The 15,643-nt window shown below is 45.4% G+C and overlaps 1 long non-coding RNA gene and 1 pseudogene across 1 annotated transcript in view; one reads left to right on the forward strand and one right to left on the reverse strand.

Moving 5' to 3' along the window:
- LOC102453032 (uncharacterized) overlaps positions 1-15,643 on the forward strand; it is a 91,530-nt gene that overhangs the window by 66,313 nt on the left and 9,574 nt on the right. The window lies entirely within an intron of this gene.
- Positions 1-15,643, reverse strand: part of LOC102453291 (THAP domain-containing protein 6-like) — a 29,001-nt pseudogene that overhangs the window by 5,124 nt on the left and 8,234 nt on the right.

Here is a 15,643-nt window from a genome sequence, read left to right on the forward strand (position 1 = left end):
GAGAAATTTAATTCCCCCCTTATGAAAGCCCAAATGGAGTGAGAGGAGAGGAGGGGAAGGGAGGCGTAGCCTGCTACAGCTCTTTCTCAATTAAAAAACAAAACTTTTCAGCTTCTCCAGCAGCAGTGAGAAATAGTGGTCCTGTATAAACTTGGAAACTCAAACGCACACTTTCAGGCCAGTTCATATGCACTCACATATGGTTGCATGACTCACATGCTTCATGGCTCAACGTAAACATTATTTTGTTGTGTATTAGACAAGTTATTGAAAGACAGATGGGTTTTCCTAACATCTATTTCTCCTCAAAATTTCTTCCAGTAGTTGCACACAAAGGGTGAAATCCTGACCCCATTAAGATCAATGGCAGAGCTATTATAGTTTTTAGTGGAGCCAGGCTTTCACTCTATGTTTTTTAAATGCTCCATGGCAGATATCTGTTGCCTCATGGCAAGCCCTACACAAGCACACTTTACAACATATTTACAACTTCATATTTTTTCTTTTCCAGTAAGCTTATCCAATATTAATCACTGCCCTAAGACCAGTAAAGCACAGCAATACAGATATTTGTAAATGCTAAAATAAGAAAATATTTGTCCTGTTCAAATTGACACAGACTTGGCCATTACTACAAAAGGATCATGTGGCATTCGGCCACAGTTCTGATGCTTACCGTTATCATGGCTGCCGTGACATACACCACGCTGGGATCTGCCTTCAGAGGAGGATTTCCTAGAAATATGCCTGCACATTGAGAGTTCTTTGATCTCTAGAGAATTATCTGTTTTCTACAAAACAAAGAATGCAATTGAAGCTTGGAGAGAAATTGAACTCTCAGAACTAAGATTGGTGCCCGTTATAGAAAGTGAATAGGTAACCAGTTAACCAGTTACCTGGGAGCAGCCTAGGCCATGAGCAGAGGGTTGCTCCAGCCCCAGCAGCCAGTCCTACATGACTGAGGCTGAGAGCCAGCAGCTCGAGTCCCCGGCCTGAGCTCCCACCATGGGGGCTGGAGGATTGGAGCACCAAAATCACACTTAACCGGTTAAACATTGTTAACCTGCTAACTGATTAACTGGGATTTTACATCCTTAGTCCCAATTGAGTCTTCATCAAAGCCAGGCTTATAAATTAGGTGTTGACTCCTCCTCCTACACATCTGCCTCTATGTGCATCAGATCAGGCTCATTGTTAGGAAAGAGCCTGGCAGACTGCAGAAGTTGCCACAGAGATGCTGAGATGTGGCCCACATACGTGTGAGTAAATTTTCTTATAAATTTCTTATAAATGTGAATGCGAAGGATAAATACCATAGAAAGAAAAACTATCCATTAGAAACACTCTAGTGAATGTCATCCATACTGTGACAAATTTAACAATCCTAATTTTTAAGAAAAACAACATCGGCTGAAAGAATCTAAATCAGGCAGAAGGACATTGCTTTTCCTTTAAAAATCTGATTACTTTTCCAGAATGTGAAGTTTAACCACTGATATACATACAGGCTATGGCTACACTGCCCAGTCTTGCGCAAGAACATATGCAAATGAGGCACGGTGGCAAATATCGCTGCACCTCATTTGCATACGTAATGGACCACCATTTTGTGCAAGGGGCTTTTTCACAAGAAGGAGCTATCTACACTGCTCCTTCTTGTGCAAAAGCCTCTTGTACAAAAAATGGTGGCTCATTAAGTATGCAAATGAGGTGCGGCGATATTAATAGCTGTGCCTCATTTGCATATGGTCTTGTGCAAGACTGGGCAGTGTAGACGTAGCCACATTGTCTCTGACACTTCAACACTCTCGCCCTAAGATTTTATTAAAGCTATTTTTAGATGACTTAAAGGTTTGAATAACAGTATAGCACTCTGTGAAAAGTCACTCCAAAAACTTGCCACCAAAGGTGGTTGTGTACTTCACTTGATAATGAATCAGTTTTTTTAATGAAATCACACAATATATTGTGTATATTGTGTAATATGTATATATATGTAGTATGTATATATATCAGATGTATATTTTATACCTGAAAATTGTCAGGAAAGGAAAATATAGAAGGACAACTCCATTCTTTTAAAAATTTCTTCCCATTTGTTTCTTTGAAGCATTCAGGGTTGAAATGCAGAGAACAAATCATGTCCCATTCAGATGGAGTCCAGAGTTTGCCACTCACAAGGTCAGTCCGTTGTACTGCTTGGGCCCACTGTTGTTTTTTCTTATTAGCTTTGGGAAACCTAAAACAGAAATGACAAAGTTTGCAGATCAAAGAACATGAGCAGGATTTTGTTTAGTAATTGTACTTTAGTAAGGGGTGGTGTTACCCACACACACCATTAAAGTCAATGGGACAATTCATATTCTTCAGCAAGTGCACAGTTTTAAGTACCTTGCTGAGTTGGGACCACAGAACCACACAGGACATGGACTGGGAGTTAGGGGACCTAGATTCTATTCCCCACTTGCCAGCTGACTGTCACTTGCCCAAGGGCACATGAGCAGTCTCTGCGTCTCAGTTTGCCCCTCTCCAAGCTAGGGATAATAATTCTCACCTACATTTGTAAACCACTTTAATAATCTCAGAGGAAAAGAAGGAGCTAAAATATTTCAAAGTACAGGTTGAACCTCTCTAGTCCAGCACCCTTAGGATCTGACTGGTGCCAAACCAGAGAATTTGCCAAGCCATAGGAGATCAAATATTGTCTAGCAGCATTACCAGCACTTCCACTGCTTATTGGGCTCTTAGAAGACATAAAGGCTATGTCTACACTCGCGGCTTCTTGCGCGAGTAATATGCAAATGAGGCTAAGCGTGGACTATCGCCGAACCTCATTTGCATACCTAATGAGCCACCATTTTTTTTTCAGAAGAGGCTCTTGCACAACTAGGAGCATCTACACTGCCCCTTCTTGCGCAAGCAAACCCCTCTTGCGCAATGCTGTTATTCCTGAAAAGTAATAGATGTAACGGCATTGCGCAAGAGAGTTTTTCTTGTGCAAGGAGGGGCAGTGTAGACTCTCCTTCTTGCGCAAGAACCTCTTCTGAAAAAATGGTGGCTCATTAGGTATGCAAATGAGGCTCAGCGATATTCCACGCTTAGCCTCATTTCCATATTACTCGCGCAAGAAGCTGCGAGTGTAGACATAGCCAAAGGGGTAAATTAGAGCTAAATAACAGCACAGAACACTGAGCGCCAGGATTGGTGGCACCAAACAAATTTGATGGGACTGTGGGAAACTTAGCCACATCCATGATAAGTGGACATCTGACTAATTAAAATCATAACAGACCATGGATGTTTCAAGATCAGAAAGTGCTGGACTAAAAAAATTCAACATGTATTATTTAATGAGGGTAGCAGCTCTGTAAAATAAAAACTAAAAAGAACATACCAGTTACTCACTGGATTTGAAAAGAGAAGTTTGTGAGAAACACATATTCCCTTATTAAAATGTCCAGCTGGATAAAAAGAGTGGAAGTAGTAACGTAAATACATCTTCTAAGTTCACTAGATACAGTCTAAGGCTCTCACAACACAATCTCACACATACAGTGTTCATATGTTCTTTGTAAATGGTGAACTTATCAATTAAGACATTTTAAATGGACTGGACAAAGCACTGAAGAGTGTACTGCAGAAAATGATTGCTCATTAGCTTCAGGGAATTTACTGGATGATAATGGACTTATTTCCATTTCTTAGTTTCTGGGATATGCATGTCACATTCACAAGCCTAGTTCTACTTAATTTCACGCCATTCAGTTCCCACACTCCACATAGAGAGAATCAGTTATGCTTTTAAAATGATATAATAATTGTCAGAGTCCAAGGAAGAAAAAACGTTAGTGTAGATGATTCTCTAGTAAAAATTCATAGACCAAGTGTCAGCTTGGAGGAGGTTTCCATCTAACTCAAAGTGGGGCAACACAACAGACAATACAAAAGCAAAAAGACACAGATGCCCAAGCAGTGAGAAAGAAAATGGGAATGCTTCATGAAAGGAGAAGATTTTTGAAGGCTCTGAGGAGGCAAAGAAGGGTACACAATGCTTAGGAAGAAGAGGGAGGTAGAGTCAAGGAAGATAGGGACTATTATTTTCCCACCTATGTGCATAAGACCCAAATTATTAGTAAACAGAGATAGAGTTAAACATTTTCAGAATACTATACAATATGCTTGGCAATAGTTGTTTTGTCCCTCCAAGCTTAAGGGTAAAAAAAGAAGAATTTTTGAAGGCCATATTTTAAATACACTAATAATAAAAGACCATGCATAAATAATTTTGGGGTCAGGAAGTCACCAAAATGTGGGAAACATCATAGTATGGCACCAGAATGAGTGCTTAGAGAAGGAGACAGATTCAAAAGATCATTCAGACCATGCCCAGCTCATTGTGTAGCCTCAAACATTCAAAAGCAGCCGCCTTCTTCAGAGGTGCTGAATACCTAAAATTCTCATTTGAGCTAATAAGGGCATTCTGCACTCCCAAGCCTTTATTTCTAAAGCTGAACACCCCAAAATTATGGCAGCCAGAAGTGACACACATTTTCAGAAGTGGCTGCATCTTCCCCTCTCCATTGCCCCTGCTTCATCCCCAGTTTATAAACCAGAGATAGCAACAGTTCCCTCTCTCAGGTAGCTTATGGTGAGGCTACAGTTAGTGAAAATGAATAACATGCGATACAAAACTAAACACAACTCATTCTGCATTAAAATCAGCTCTGTAAATCCTCACTTCTCTCCCACTGCCCTTCTCAGCTTTTTCTCTGTCATTCATGGCTTTTTTCTTCTATATAATTCCTTTTTAATACCATGGTACAAATGTCTTCTCTTTTAATTTAAACAACTTTATGCATTTCATTTACTGAATATTGCTTTTAATCGGGTTGCTGCCACAGATGAAAGTAAGCTGATGCAGCCAATTTCAGCACGCTGTTAAGAAAGTGGTTGGCTGGGGACAGAACTTTAATGCTGTCCTTCCTCCACCCAAAGTTGAGGCCAGCGGCTGGAGAGCCCCAGGTAAACAGGGCTGACATCCAGGATCCCAGGTGCTGAGCCAGGATTCCAGAGGTACTGCAGCACCTCGCCTACCCTTAGAGCTCCCTTCCCACGCCTAATAGCACTGCCCCCACAGCTCCCATTTGGCATGGCACAGGAGCATCGCAGGACATGGTCACCAACGGGGACTGTCCACCCCAAGCCTTCCACCCCATTCTCCACCCTCCACGCACATATGCTCACCCCAATCCCGTCCTGAACTCCTCATACACACCTTGAACCTCCTGCCTGAGGCCCCCCCACACCCTAACACTCTGTCCTGAGCCCTTCATACCTCCCAAACCTCGACATTTCCAGCCCTACCTTGAGTCCTGCACCCCCTACACCCAGCCCCCTGCCTTGAGCCCAACCTCCCTACACCCAGTCCCCTGCCCTGAGCTCCATCTCCCTACACCTAGCCCCCACAATTGCCAGTGCTCACTTAGCTGTGCTGCTGTTTTTTTGTATGCTGAAATGACACTCCTCAATCACTGCTCCTTACCAATTCTTGACAGCAAGTGCTGCATTTAATTAAATCAGCCAGAAGGTAAGGCTTACACTGGGCTAGAGACTAGCATCACATGGTTACTTTGGAAAACTAGGCTTGCAAGTAGTTTGCTTGGTCAAAATACTTAGAGAGTAAAATCCCTACTGAAGTCAATGGGAGTTTACCCAAGATTCCACCCAAAGTCTGCAATACCTGCAATTAATAGGGATGTGAATGTTAAACAAGTTAACCAGCTCCAGCCATAGGCAGGGGGTTGCTCCAGCCCCAAGGGGAGCCCGTTGTGGACAGAGGCTCCAGCAGTGAGTGGAGGGAGCACTCCAGCTGGGCTGGAGCAACATCCCTGCCTGTTGCCCCTTTTACTCAGTTAAACAATATATTTAACAGGTTAACCAATTACACAGGATTTTACATCCCTAGCAGTTAGAATACACTGATATCCAGGATCTTCAGGCTCACCTATGAAAAGTTATTCCCTGCTTCCAATTTAACTTGGTGTCTGCATTACTGCAGTTATATGCTGCACAATATTTCACCATGATATGATAGCCTCCTCAGAAATGGTTACTGCATTCAGTGCTGTAATGAGAAGAGAGTACACATTAATCAACTCAATGCAAAAATATTTTAAAAACACATTTACTACAGTAATAAAATTACCTTCCTCCACATTATGTGATGCTAGCACAAGTACTCTATAGGGATGTAAGCGACTAGTCGACTCTCCGATAAGCACAAGCTTATCAGATAGTCGAGTAGTGACTGACTAGTTGCTTCCCCCCACTTGCTGCCTCTATCAGAGAGAGGCAGCAAGGGGCAGGGGGGGAGTATGGCTTAAAAACAGACTCCCCCCAGCATGTTTTCATGGGGGGGGGGGGGGAAGAGGCAGGGGTGCAAGCAGGGACTAAAGCAGTCCCTGCTTGTGCTAATTCCCACTGCAGTGCTTTGGGCTCTTGTATATTTCAAAGGCTGAAGTGCCTCAGTGGGAACACAGGGCCAGCAGGGACTACTTGAGTTCCAGCTGGTCCCGTATTCCCTGCAGCATCCTCCCCCGCTTACTGTTTCTATGAGGAACAGGATAGGGACGTAAGCGACTAGTTGACTATCCGATAAGCATAAGCTAGTTGCTTCCCCTTTCCCTTGTTGCCTCTATCAGAGAGAGGCAGCGGGGGGGGGGGGGGGGGGGGGAGAGGTTGAATAGGGGAGGCTGCTGTGAAGTAGCTCTTGTCCACTGGGGTCCCAGTGGGGAGCTGTGCTCTCCTTCCCACTCCCCGCAGACAGAGGCTGCTGCAGCCAGTCCTGCCTGCTGCAAACAAGGGCTGATGCCAGAGCAGCCTCTGTTCGTGGCAGCCAGCCTTCTCCACTGCAAACAGAGGCTGCTCCAGCACCAGTCCCCGATTCCGGCAGCCAGGGCTCTGGCAGCAGCCCCCGTCTGTGGCGGACAGGGTTGTCCATGGCAAACAGGGGCTGCTGGACTCAGCCCAAGCCAGGACCAAGAAGTTCCCACTCGCACTGATCACTGTGGCTCTACATTTTAAAAGTAGTAAGAGGCCGGTGGCTCTTGCTACATTCAAAATGCAGAGCCACAATGCTGGTGGCTCTCAGAGCCAGCACAAGACAGGACAGCTGAGTCCCAGCTCTAGTTGGCTCCTGGAGCTACCCCCAATGCAGCTCTGCAGAAAGGTCCTATTGACTAATCAAGCAGTCGATACAAATTGTATCAACTATATGATTAGCCTGATAACCACATTTTAACATCCTTAGTGCTGTATTGATATATTCATGTATTCTGATATCATGGACATATACTTTCCTCAGTAAAATTCATGTTTTGTATATAAATGATCATGCATATTCACTAGTAAAACCAGCCATGGCTGTTATTAAAAGAAATGAAAAATAGCTACCACCTGAACTGTGCAGCTCAGAAAAACAGAAAATAGTTACAATGATATTTGCAAGGAAGTGAGAATGTCAGAACTTCAGTTTCACAGTTACATCACAGAAGCCAAACATCTACAATTACTCCTCAGCCCACAAAAGAAAGCTGGGAAATTAAAATACAGGCAGTCCCCGGGTTACGTACAAGATAGGGACTGTAGGTTTGTTCTTAAGTTGAATCTGTATGTAAGTCGGAACTGCTGAAACTGACCGCCAGTTCTGACTTACATACAGAATCAACTTAAGAACCCCAGGCGTCCCCAAGTCAGCTGCTGCTGAAACTGATCAGCAGCTGATTCCAGGAAGCCTGGGGCAGAGCAACTCTGCCTGGGGCTTCCTGTAGTCAGCGCTGGTCAGTTTCAGCAGAAGCTGACTTGGGGACGCCTGGGGCAGAGCAGCTGGGGTGCTACTGGACCAACCCAGCAGCACCCCATCTGCTCTGCCCCAGACGTCCTGATTCAGCCGCTGCTGAAACTGACCAGCAGCGGCTGAATCAGGACCTGGGGCAGAGCAGCTGGGGTGCTGCCGGGTTGGTCCAGTAGTGCCCACGGGCGCTGCAGGACCAATCGGCAGCGCCCCAGCTGCTCTGCCCCAGAGTCCAAAACAAAAGCCTGGTCTGCTGGGGGGGGGGGAGCACACTAGCTGCGCCCCCCCCCCCCCAGCAGACCAGGGACACGGGGAGCAGAGCCGCAGCGGCAGCGGGGTGCCGCGCCTCTGAGGCTTTGCTCTGGCAAAGCCTCAGAGGCGAGGGACCCCGCCACGGCTGCGGCTTCAGTCCGGGTGCCTGTGGTCTGCTGGGGACCGTCCCCAGCAGACCACAGGCACCCGGACTGAAGCCGCAGCCGCGGGGGGGTCCCGCGCCTCTGAGGCTTTGCCAGAGCAAAGCCTCAGAGGCGCGGGGAACCGCCGCTGCTGCTGCTTCAGTCAAAGCGGCAGCAGCGGCGGTTCCCCGCACCTCTGAGGCTTTGCTCTGGCAAAGCCTCAGAGGCGCGGGACCCCCCCGCGGCTGCGGCTTCAGTCCGGGTGCCTGTGGTCTGCTGGGGACCGTCCCCAGCAGACCACAGGCACCGGGTCTCAAGGGGCAGCAGCAGCGGTTCCCGCGCTTCTGAGGCTTTGCTCTGGCAAAGCCTCAGAAGCGCGGGAACCTGCCCGGTGCCCCTGGTCTGCTGGAGACGGTCTCCAGCAGACCAGGGGCACCGGAGCAGCTTACGAACGGGGCTTTCTCGCCCCGACTTCCGGGGCGAGAAAGCTCCGTTCGTAAGTGCGGATCCGACATAAGTCGGATCCGCGTAAGTCGGGGACTGCCTGTAGCCCAATAATAGGGGTTGCTGGCATAAAAGTTTCTGTGGGTAAGGAGACTACACAGAAACAGTGAATAGGCATACAATGTGAAGTGTTAGCCTATAAACAGAAGTATGCAGCAAGTTATAAACACAGGAAAAAATAAATAAGAAAAACTGAGAAGATTGCTTTCTTTGTGTGCTCTGTGCAGAATTTGTGGTAAGCATTGTACCTCCCAAGAACCAATGGTCTCAGTGAGGCAATTAAAGGGGGGAAAAAGAGTTTCCTGCCAAATAGGACTTCAAAACAAACCTGTATCAATATGACATAGTCCAACACTTCATTTCCTCTAAAAAGAGACAAGAACAACATGGATTTCATGGATTGCCATTGGCTTTGTTATGCTGGAACAGTAGACAGAGAGTATTTAATACCTGGAATGTATTTACCACAATTCTTTAGAAAGTGTCCTCATCTCTCTGGCTAAAAATGAACAACTAAATTTATAATTCAAGGGTCGTTTACTCAGCAGTTGGAAATGTCATTCTTTGGACAAGTCGGAATGTGTTCCACAGTAGCTGCATTAAACAAAAACCTATTCAAAGTAAATTTGAACTAGGGATGTAAAATCCTGTTTTACTGGCTAACTGGGTTAAACAGTTCCTGTTGGTAGCAGGCCCAGATGGGGCTGGAGCAATCCCTGTCCCCAGTGGGTGGGAAGCTGCTCCAGCCCACCAGTTAACCTGAACCAGTTAAACCTTCACTTCTCTAATTTGCACAAGGCTTCATTTAATACAGGAAAAATGCCAGATCTCGTGTTTATTTTCTTTAGAAGATTGAAGAATGCAACCTTTGAATAAGGAAAAACAACTATATCTCTTTTGTATAATCAGGCCTGAATTAGCAAAAATCAGGTCAAATTCTAAAAAGACCTCTCCGAGAAGGGATATAACCATGAATTCCTTTTGTTTGAATGCCTGATCTTAACGAGAGTCCTTCCACTGTAATTCTCTAAGCACTGGATCAGGCCTCTTACCATAATCATTAGACATTTGTTATCACTAAAACATCTATGTTTCTTTCAAGTTTTCTAGGGATGTGACCGTGTTGTCAAGAATATAGTTAACCCATAACTGGGCTCATCGGTTAACCCTCTCGGTTATATGCAGCCTCCCTCCCTCCCCCACTGCCTCTATAACTTTTAAACCAGCTCCCCACACGTGCCTCCTCCCACAGAGCTCCCTTCCCACCTCTGATACAGAGGTAGCAAGGTAGGCAGAAACGGGAGCTGGAGCTCACCAGGATCCGGCTTAAAAGCTCCCCCACACCCCTCATGTAAACATGTATCTGCTGAAAATTTCAGCAGATACACATTTACAAAAATAAATTCATTTTAACATCCCTAGTTTGTTCTTGCACTTATTTACTTTTACAGTACCCAGAACAGTAGTACTTTATGCATATAGGCTGTGTCTAGACTGGCAAGTTTTTCTGCAAAATCATCTGCTTTTGCGGAAAAACTTGCCAGCTGTCTACACTGGCCGCTTGAATTTCCGCAAGAACACTGACGATCTCATGTAAGATCGTCAGTGTTCTTGTGGAAATACTGTGCTGCTCCCATTCGGGCAAAAGCCCTCTTGCACAAATCATTTGCGCAAGAGGGCCAGTGTAAATAGCACGGTACTGTTTTCCGCAAAAAAGCCCCAATCACGAAAACGGCGATCGGGGCTTTTTTGCGGAAAAGCGCGTCTAGATTGGCCATGGATGCTTTTCTGCAAAAAGTGCTTTTGCGGAAAAGCGTCCGTGCCAATCTAGATGCTCTTTTCTGAAAATGCTTTTAACGGAAAACTTTTCCGTTAAAAGCATTTACAGAAAATCATGCCAGTGTAGATGTAGCCATAATCTTTATTCATGCTTAAAAGAAAAAATATATATTATGGAGCTTCTTAAAAAAGTGTAAAATTATTTGAAAATATCAAGGAGAATTAGGGATGTAAATTCTCAAGTAACTGGTTAACTGTGAAGTTTAAACTTAATGTTTAACTGGTTAACCAATTAAGGGAGGCCGCTCTAGCCCATCTGGAGCAGCCCTTGCCTGTGTCCCCCCACTCCCAGTCCCACCATGGATATGGCCTGTTGCGGATGCCCAGAGCAGATCCATGGCGGCGGGCCCTGTGGGGCTGTAGCAGTCCCCTGCCCATGGCAGACTGAGATCTGTTCAAGCGCCCATCAGTTAACTGGTTAACCTTTCACATCCCTAAGGGTATGTCTACACTTGCCCCCTACTTGGAACTAGGGATGCAAATGTAGGCATTAGAAATAGTCAATGAAGCGGGGATTTAAATATCCCGCACTTCATTAGCATGATCTCGTCGGCGCGTTACTCCTCTCAACAGCTGTTACGAAAGTGAAAGTGCGTGCCGGGACGCGTTAGTTCGAACCAAACCCCTTGGTTCGAACTAACGTTACTCCTCAAAAAATTAGGAGTACTCACTTAGGGTAGACATACCCTAAGTGAATTAGCACAACACACATTGAAACGCTGAAAAAACTGTATGTCAGCCCATCGTATACTTTGTTCTTAATTCTATTACTTTTCTATGGTGTAAGAAGATTGCAGATAAATGTAATAATGAGAACTGCTGAAGAGCTAACTCCAGTCCAATTTGGAGAGACATAAAAAAGTGGGGTTTTCTTCTTTCACATGACAGCTAAATAAATAGCACAGACACACTAGAGATATATCATCCTCTCTGTGATTAGGACAAGAAAATTATTACCATTAGGGTTATTAGCAACGCTGCTAACCACTTTATGCAAGTAGTGTCCCCCTCTATAGCCCATTTTGTGAACTATAATATTCTAACACTTATTTGAGGAGGGACCAAGCAACGGAATTTGTTAAAAACTGAGGAATAATAATATAAAAGCCAAAAGGAGGAAGATGAATTTGTTGTACAAGAATTATATACATTGGCAACACACTACTTTTGGAAATCTCCCCCAGAGCTACCTCCAGGATGTTAGAAAGTGAGCTGCTGATTCTCCCAGGGCATAATAAAATGCAAGAGAAGACTGAAACATCTGCAAGAATGTTATTTAAGAGGCATCATCATCACACACATGCACACTGCATATGTGCAGTCTGAACAGGTGAACTTCCTTGCTTTTGGAAAAGAGAGTGACTGTGTGGAAAAAAGACAGGGCATGGGGAAAGCTGTTCTCAGCAAGATCACTGATGTATTTATTCAATTTATTTCTTTTGATTTCTATAGGGCATAAGACAGACTCGAATATCACAATTAATTTAAACACTCTTTCAACGCAAAATGTACCATTCATTTAATAATAGTAAATGAGACTAGGCTATAACCGAATAGAGGTTTCACTGAAGCATAGATGGGAAGTAGTAAGAGCATGGCTCATTAGAATACTCTTTCTATATCTGGCCTGAAATGAATAATTGAAATTCATACAGACATTTACAAACAAAGTGGTGCCATCATTAAAGTGACTCATACTGATGGATAACTGTGCCCTGCATTCATATATCATAAATCCTTGCTTCACTTACTGGCACTTCTTTCCTAGAGGCAAACACACAAACCAAGTGTGCATATTAAATTTTTTCTCTTTCACTTGCCTAGGTTCTGCTACATAATCTCAATACAAATACTTTTAATTTCTAAATGTAATGAACAGATCCTCTTGTATTTGAATAAAATCCTTCTGCATGTCACATTCTTGTATTAAGAACTGCTATCAGAGCTGTTTGGATAGTGTCAAGTAGTTCTTAGAATCACCCTAGAAGCACATTGTCATTCTGGAGACAGGCATGCATAGCAAATCTTAAAAACAATACAGAAACAAATACAGCATAGAAGAGGGAATTTAAAACTATGTTTATGTAAACAAGGAGAAAACCTTTTTGGTAGCATGAGGAGCAAGTCTAATCTAGATGTGAAGATTCTATAGAATAAAGTCATTTCACTTTTGGAGAAAAAGGCTGGTTAAAATGTACTCTCCTGCTGTGACTGGTACAGTGCTTTGTAATCTGATACATTTGTACTGTTCTTGGTTAACTGAGGCCTGGTGTACACTGGCAAGGTTTTTTTTTTTTTTTTTTTTACTAAAAGTCAGCTTTTTGCACTGAAAAGGAGGTGTCCACACAATTTGTACACTGAAACTCCTCAATTTAATGCTGCAATAAGAACACCATGATGAGAATCATAAGGATTTAGCCCCATGGTGCCACTACAGAGATTGTGCTTGATTTTAGCACTGTTATTGGCGTCCAGGCAGTGTCCCACAATGCCCATCCTGACCCTGGTGCTAAACAACTTTCTGACCCTGCTCCTTTAAAGCCCTGGGGAATTCTGAAATTCCCCTTCCTATTTGCTCAGGGTGCAGAGCCCACATCCCCTGGTGGCTCCATGCAGCAGATGATCTCCTGCTTGGTCCACTACAGAGCTACTTAATCTGGTAAGTGTTTGGGGAGAGTAGGTTGTCCAATCCCTGCTGTGCTCAAGCCATAAGAATACATGATACCTATAGCTAGATTGCAGAGCAAAGATGAAGGAACTAAGGAATGTGTACAAGGCAGGGGAGCCAAATCAGTGCTCTGAGGCTGTACCCAAGATGTCCTCTTTTTATAAGGAGTTGGACCCTATCCTAGGTAATGATCCCACTTCCGCTGCAAAGAGCACCATGGACAATTACAATGGGTCTGGAGTCTGTTGAAATTGTACATAACCTAAAAGAGGAAGTTACTGAGCAGGAGGCTGAAGATACGGTATTCTGTGATGCATCCCAGTCAGGAGCTGTTCTCTAGTCCAGAAATGTCTAGCCAATCTCTACAGTTGCTCTCTCATGAGCCTCTGGTAAGTGGTTTTTCTTTGGGAAGTTCTGAAGTGGGTTGAAGGCAAAGACATGTAGAAGACTGATTTTGGTTGTGTGTGCTGAGCATTTCCCCATGCAGCTAGGCAGTAAAGCAAAAGAGAGAGTTGATGCACTCCAGAATAGGGAGTTCATGGGAATCCTCCAGAGATCTCTCTAGGAAACTTTCCTGGAGGTACTCAGCCATCCTCTGCTGGAGGTTCCTTGGTAGAGCTGCTTTATCCTTTATCCACTGAGAGACACTCTCCCAGAGACACTTTCCCACACCACATTGCAATAACTTGGGTAAGGCCCAAAACTGCACACAGGCAAGCAACATGAGAACCAGGGTGGAAGCTGCAAACGTGTAGCAGATACAGCCTTGCTTCTCTGCTTAGCCTCAGGTGTAAAGTATCTTCCATAGCCTCCACAGCCTCTGGAAAATAGTGGGAAAGTTTAGAGCATTGAAGCTCCCACCCCATTTCAGATTGTTTTAGTGCAATAAACAAGGCCCCTACCCATGGGTTCACTCACCATTCCTGGGGTCTTCTGCCTCAAATGTGTTTGCCTAAGGTCACTGAGAAAGTGATAGGTGTGTTACCAGAAGAGTAGTGTTATTGTTTCAATGGTCTGTTTGTAACTGACAATAGCTCTTACGTTGTGAACCATGTGTCTCCATCTTGAGAAACAAGCCCTCTACCGCAGCAAAGCATCTTCACATGATATGAAAATGGCCAACATGGATCAAGAAATATATGTTCTGGGTTGTGCTGTAGCAGTCAGAGGCTGAAAAGAATGAATGCAAGAAGTGGAGGGAACGTGAAAATCAAGAAACTGAAGAATTCTTACAACAGGGATGCCACAGAGAGGCTGATTAAAGCATCAAGCCGACATGCTCCACCAGACTCTTGTAAAATTGCAGTCTGAGGAAATGTGTGTCCATTCTCCCTTTCAGCAGCTTCTGAACTCTTTCCCATGAATTTCCCAAACACTTTCTGCACATTCCTTTTCTTATATTGAATCCTAGGTTTTAACAATCACAACTTCTTCTTGTCCTATCAAATATAAATAATCATTACTGTCCCAAGCATAGCAACAAACGTTACTGGTTTTCGTGTTCAAAGTGTTATCTTAAACAAAGCATCCCTGATTCTTACTGTCCAACGTTGTGCCCCTCTAATAGCCTGGTGGCTTCTCAAAATTACAGTAAAACTCCAATTGTCGGGCATCCAGTGGTCCGGCACTCCTGACAGTCCGGCACCAACTGGAACCCGGGCAATTGGAGCTGCTCTGCGCCGCTTCCCCAAGTCCGCTGCTGCCACTGCTGAAACTAACCAGTGTGGACTTGGGGAAGCGGCACGGAGCAGAGCAGCTGGCGTGCTCCTGGGTTGGTCCTGCAGCGCCGTCCCTTATTTCCCTGCTCAACGCCCAGCAGCACCCCAGCTGCTCTGCTCCACCCTGCTTCCCCAAGTCCACCGCTGCTGAAACTGACGAGTGGCAGACTCGGGGAAGCTGCAGAGCAGAGCAGCTGGGGTGCTGCCGGGCGCCGACCAGGGTGGTGGTGAGGGGTGGCGCTGCGGGACCAACCCGGCAGCACCCCAGCTCCTCTGCTCCACGGCTTCGCCAAGTCTGCCGCTGCTGAAACTGACAAGTGGCGGACTTGGGGAAGCAGCGGGCAGAGCAGCTGGGGTGCTGCCGGGTTGGTCCCGCAGCGCCACTCAGGTGAGGGGCTGCGCTGCGGGACCAACCCAGCAGCACCCCAGCTGCTCTGCCCCGCTGCTTCCCCCAATCACCGCTACCGCTTGCAGCTCCAGCTGGCCTGTCGCCAGCAGCTGCGTGGGGCTTCCCCCGCCTCCCTGCAAAATTGCAGAGGGTTTGCTCCATGCTGCGCCGTTCCCCGCCAGACTACCCCCCTGACCCATTCCAGGCCCCCCTGCCAGAGTACCTCCTGATACTCCGGCATATCCAATAATCCAGCACCCCCTGGGTCCCAAAGGTGCC

This window comes from Pelodiscus sinensis, chromosome 6 (assembly GCF_049634645.1).
Source record: "Pelodiscus sinensis isolate JC-2024 chromosome 6, ASM4963464v1, whole genome shotgun sequence".
Classification (NCBI taxonomy): domain Eukaryota; kingdom Metazoa; phylum Chordata; order Testudines; family Trionychidae; genus Pelodiscus; species Pelodiscus sinensis.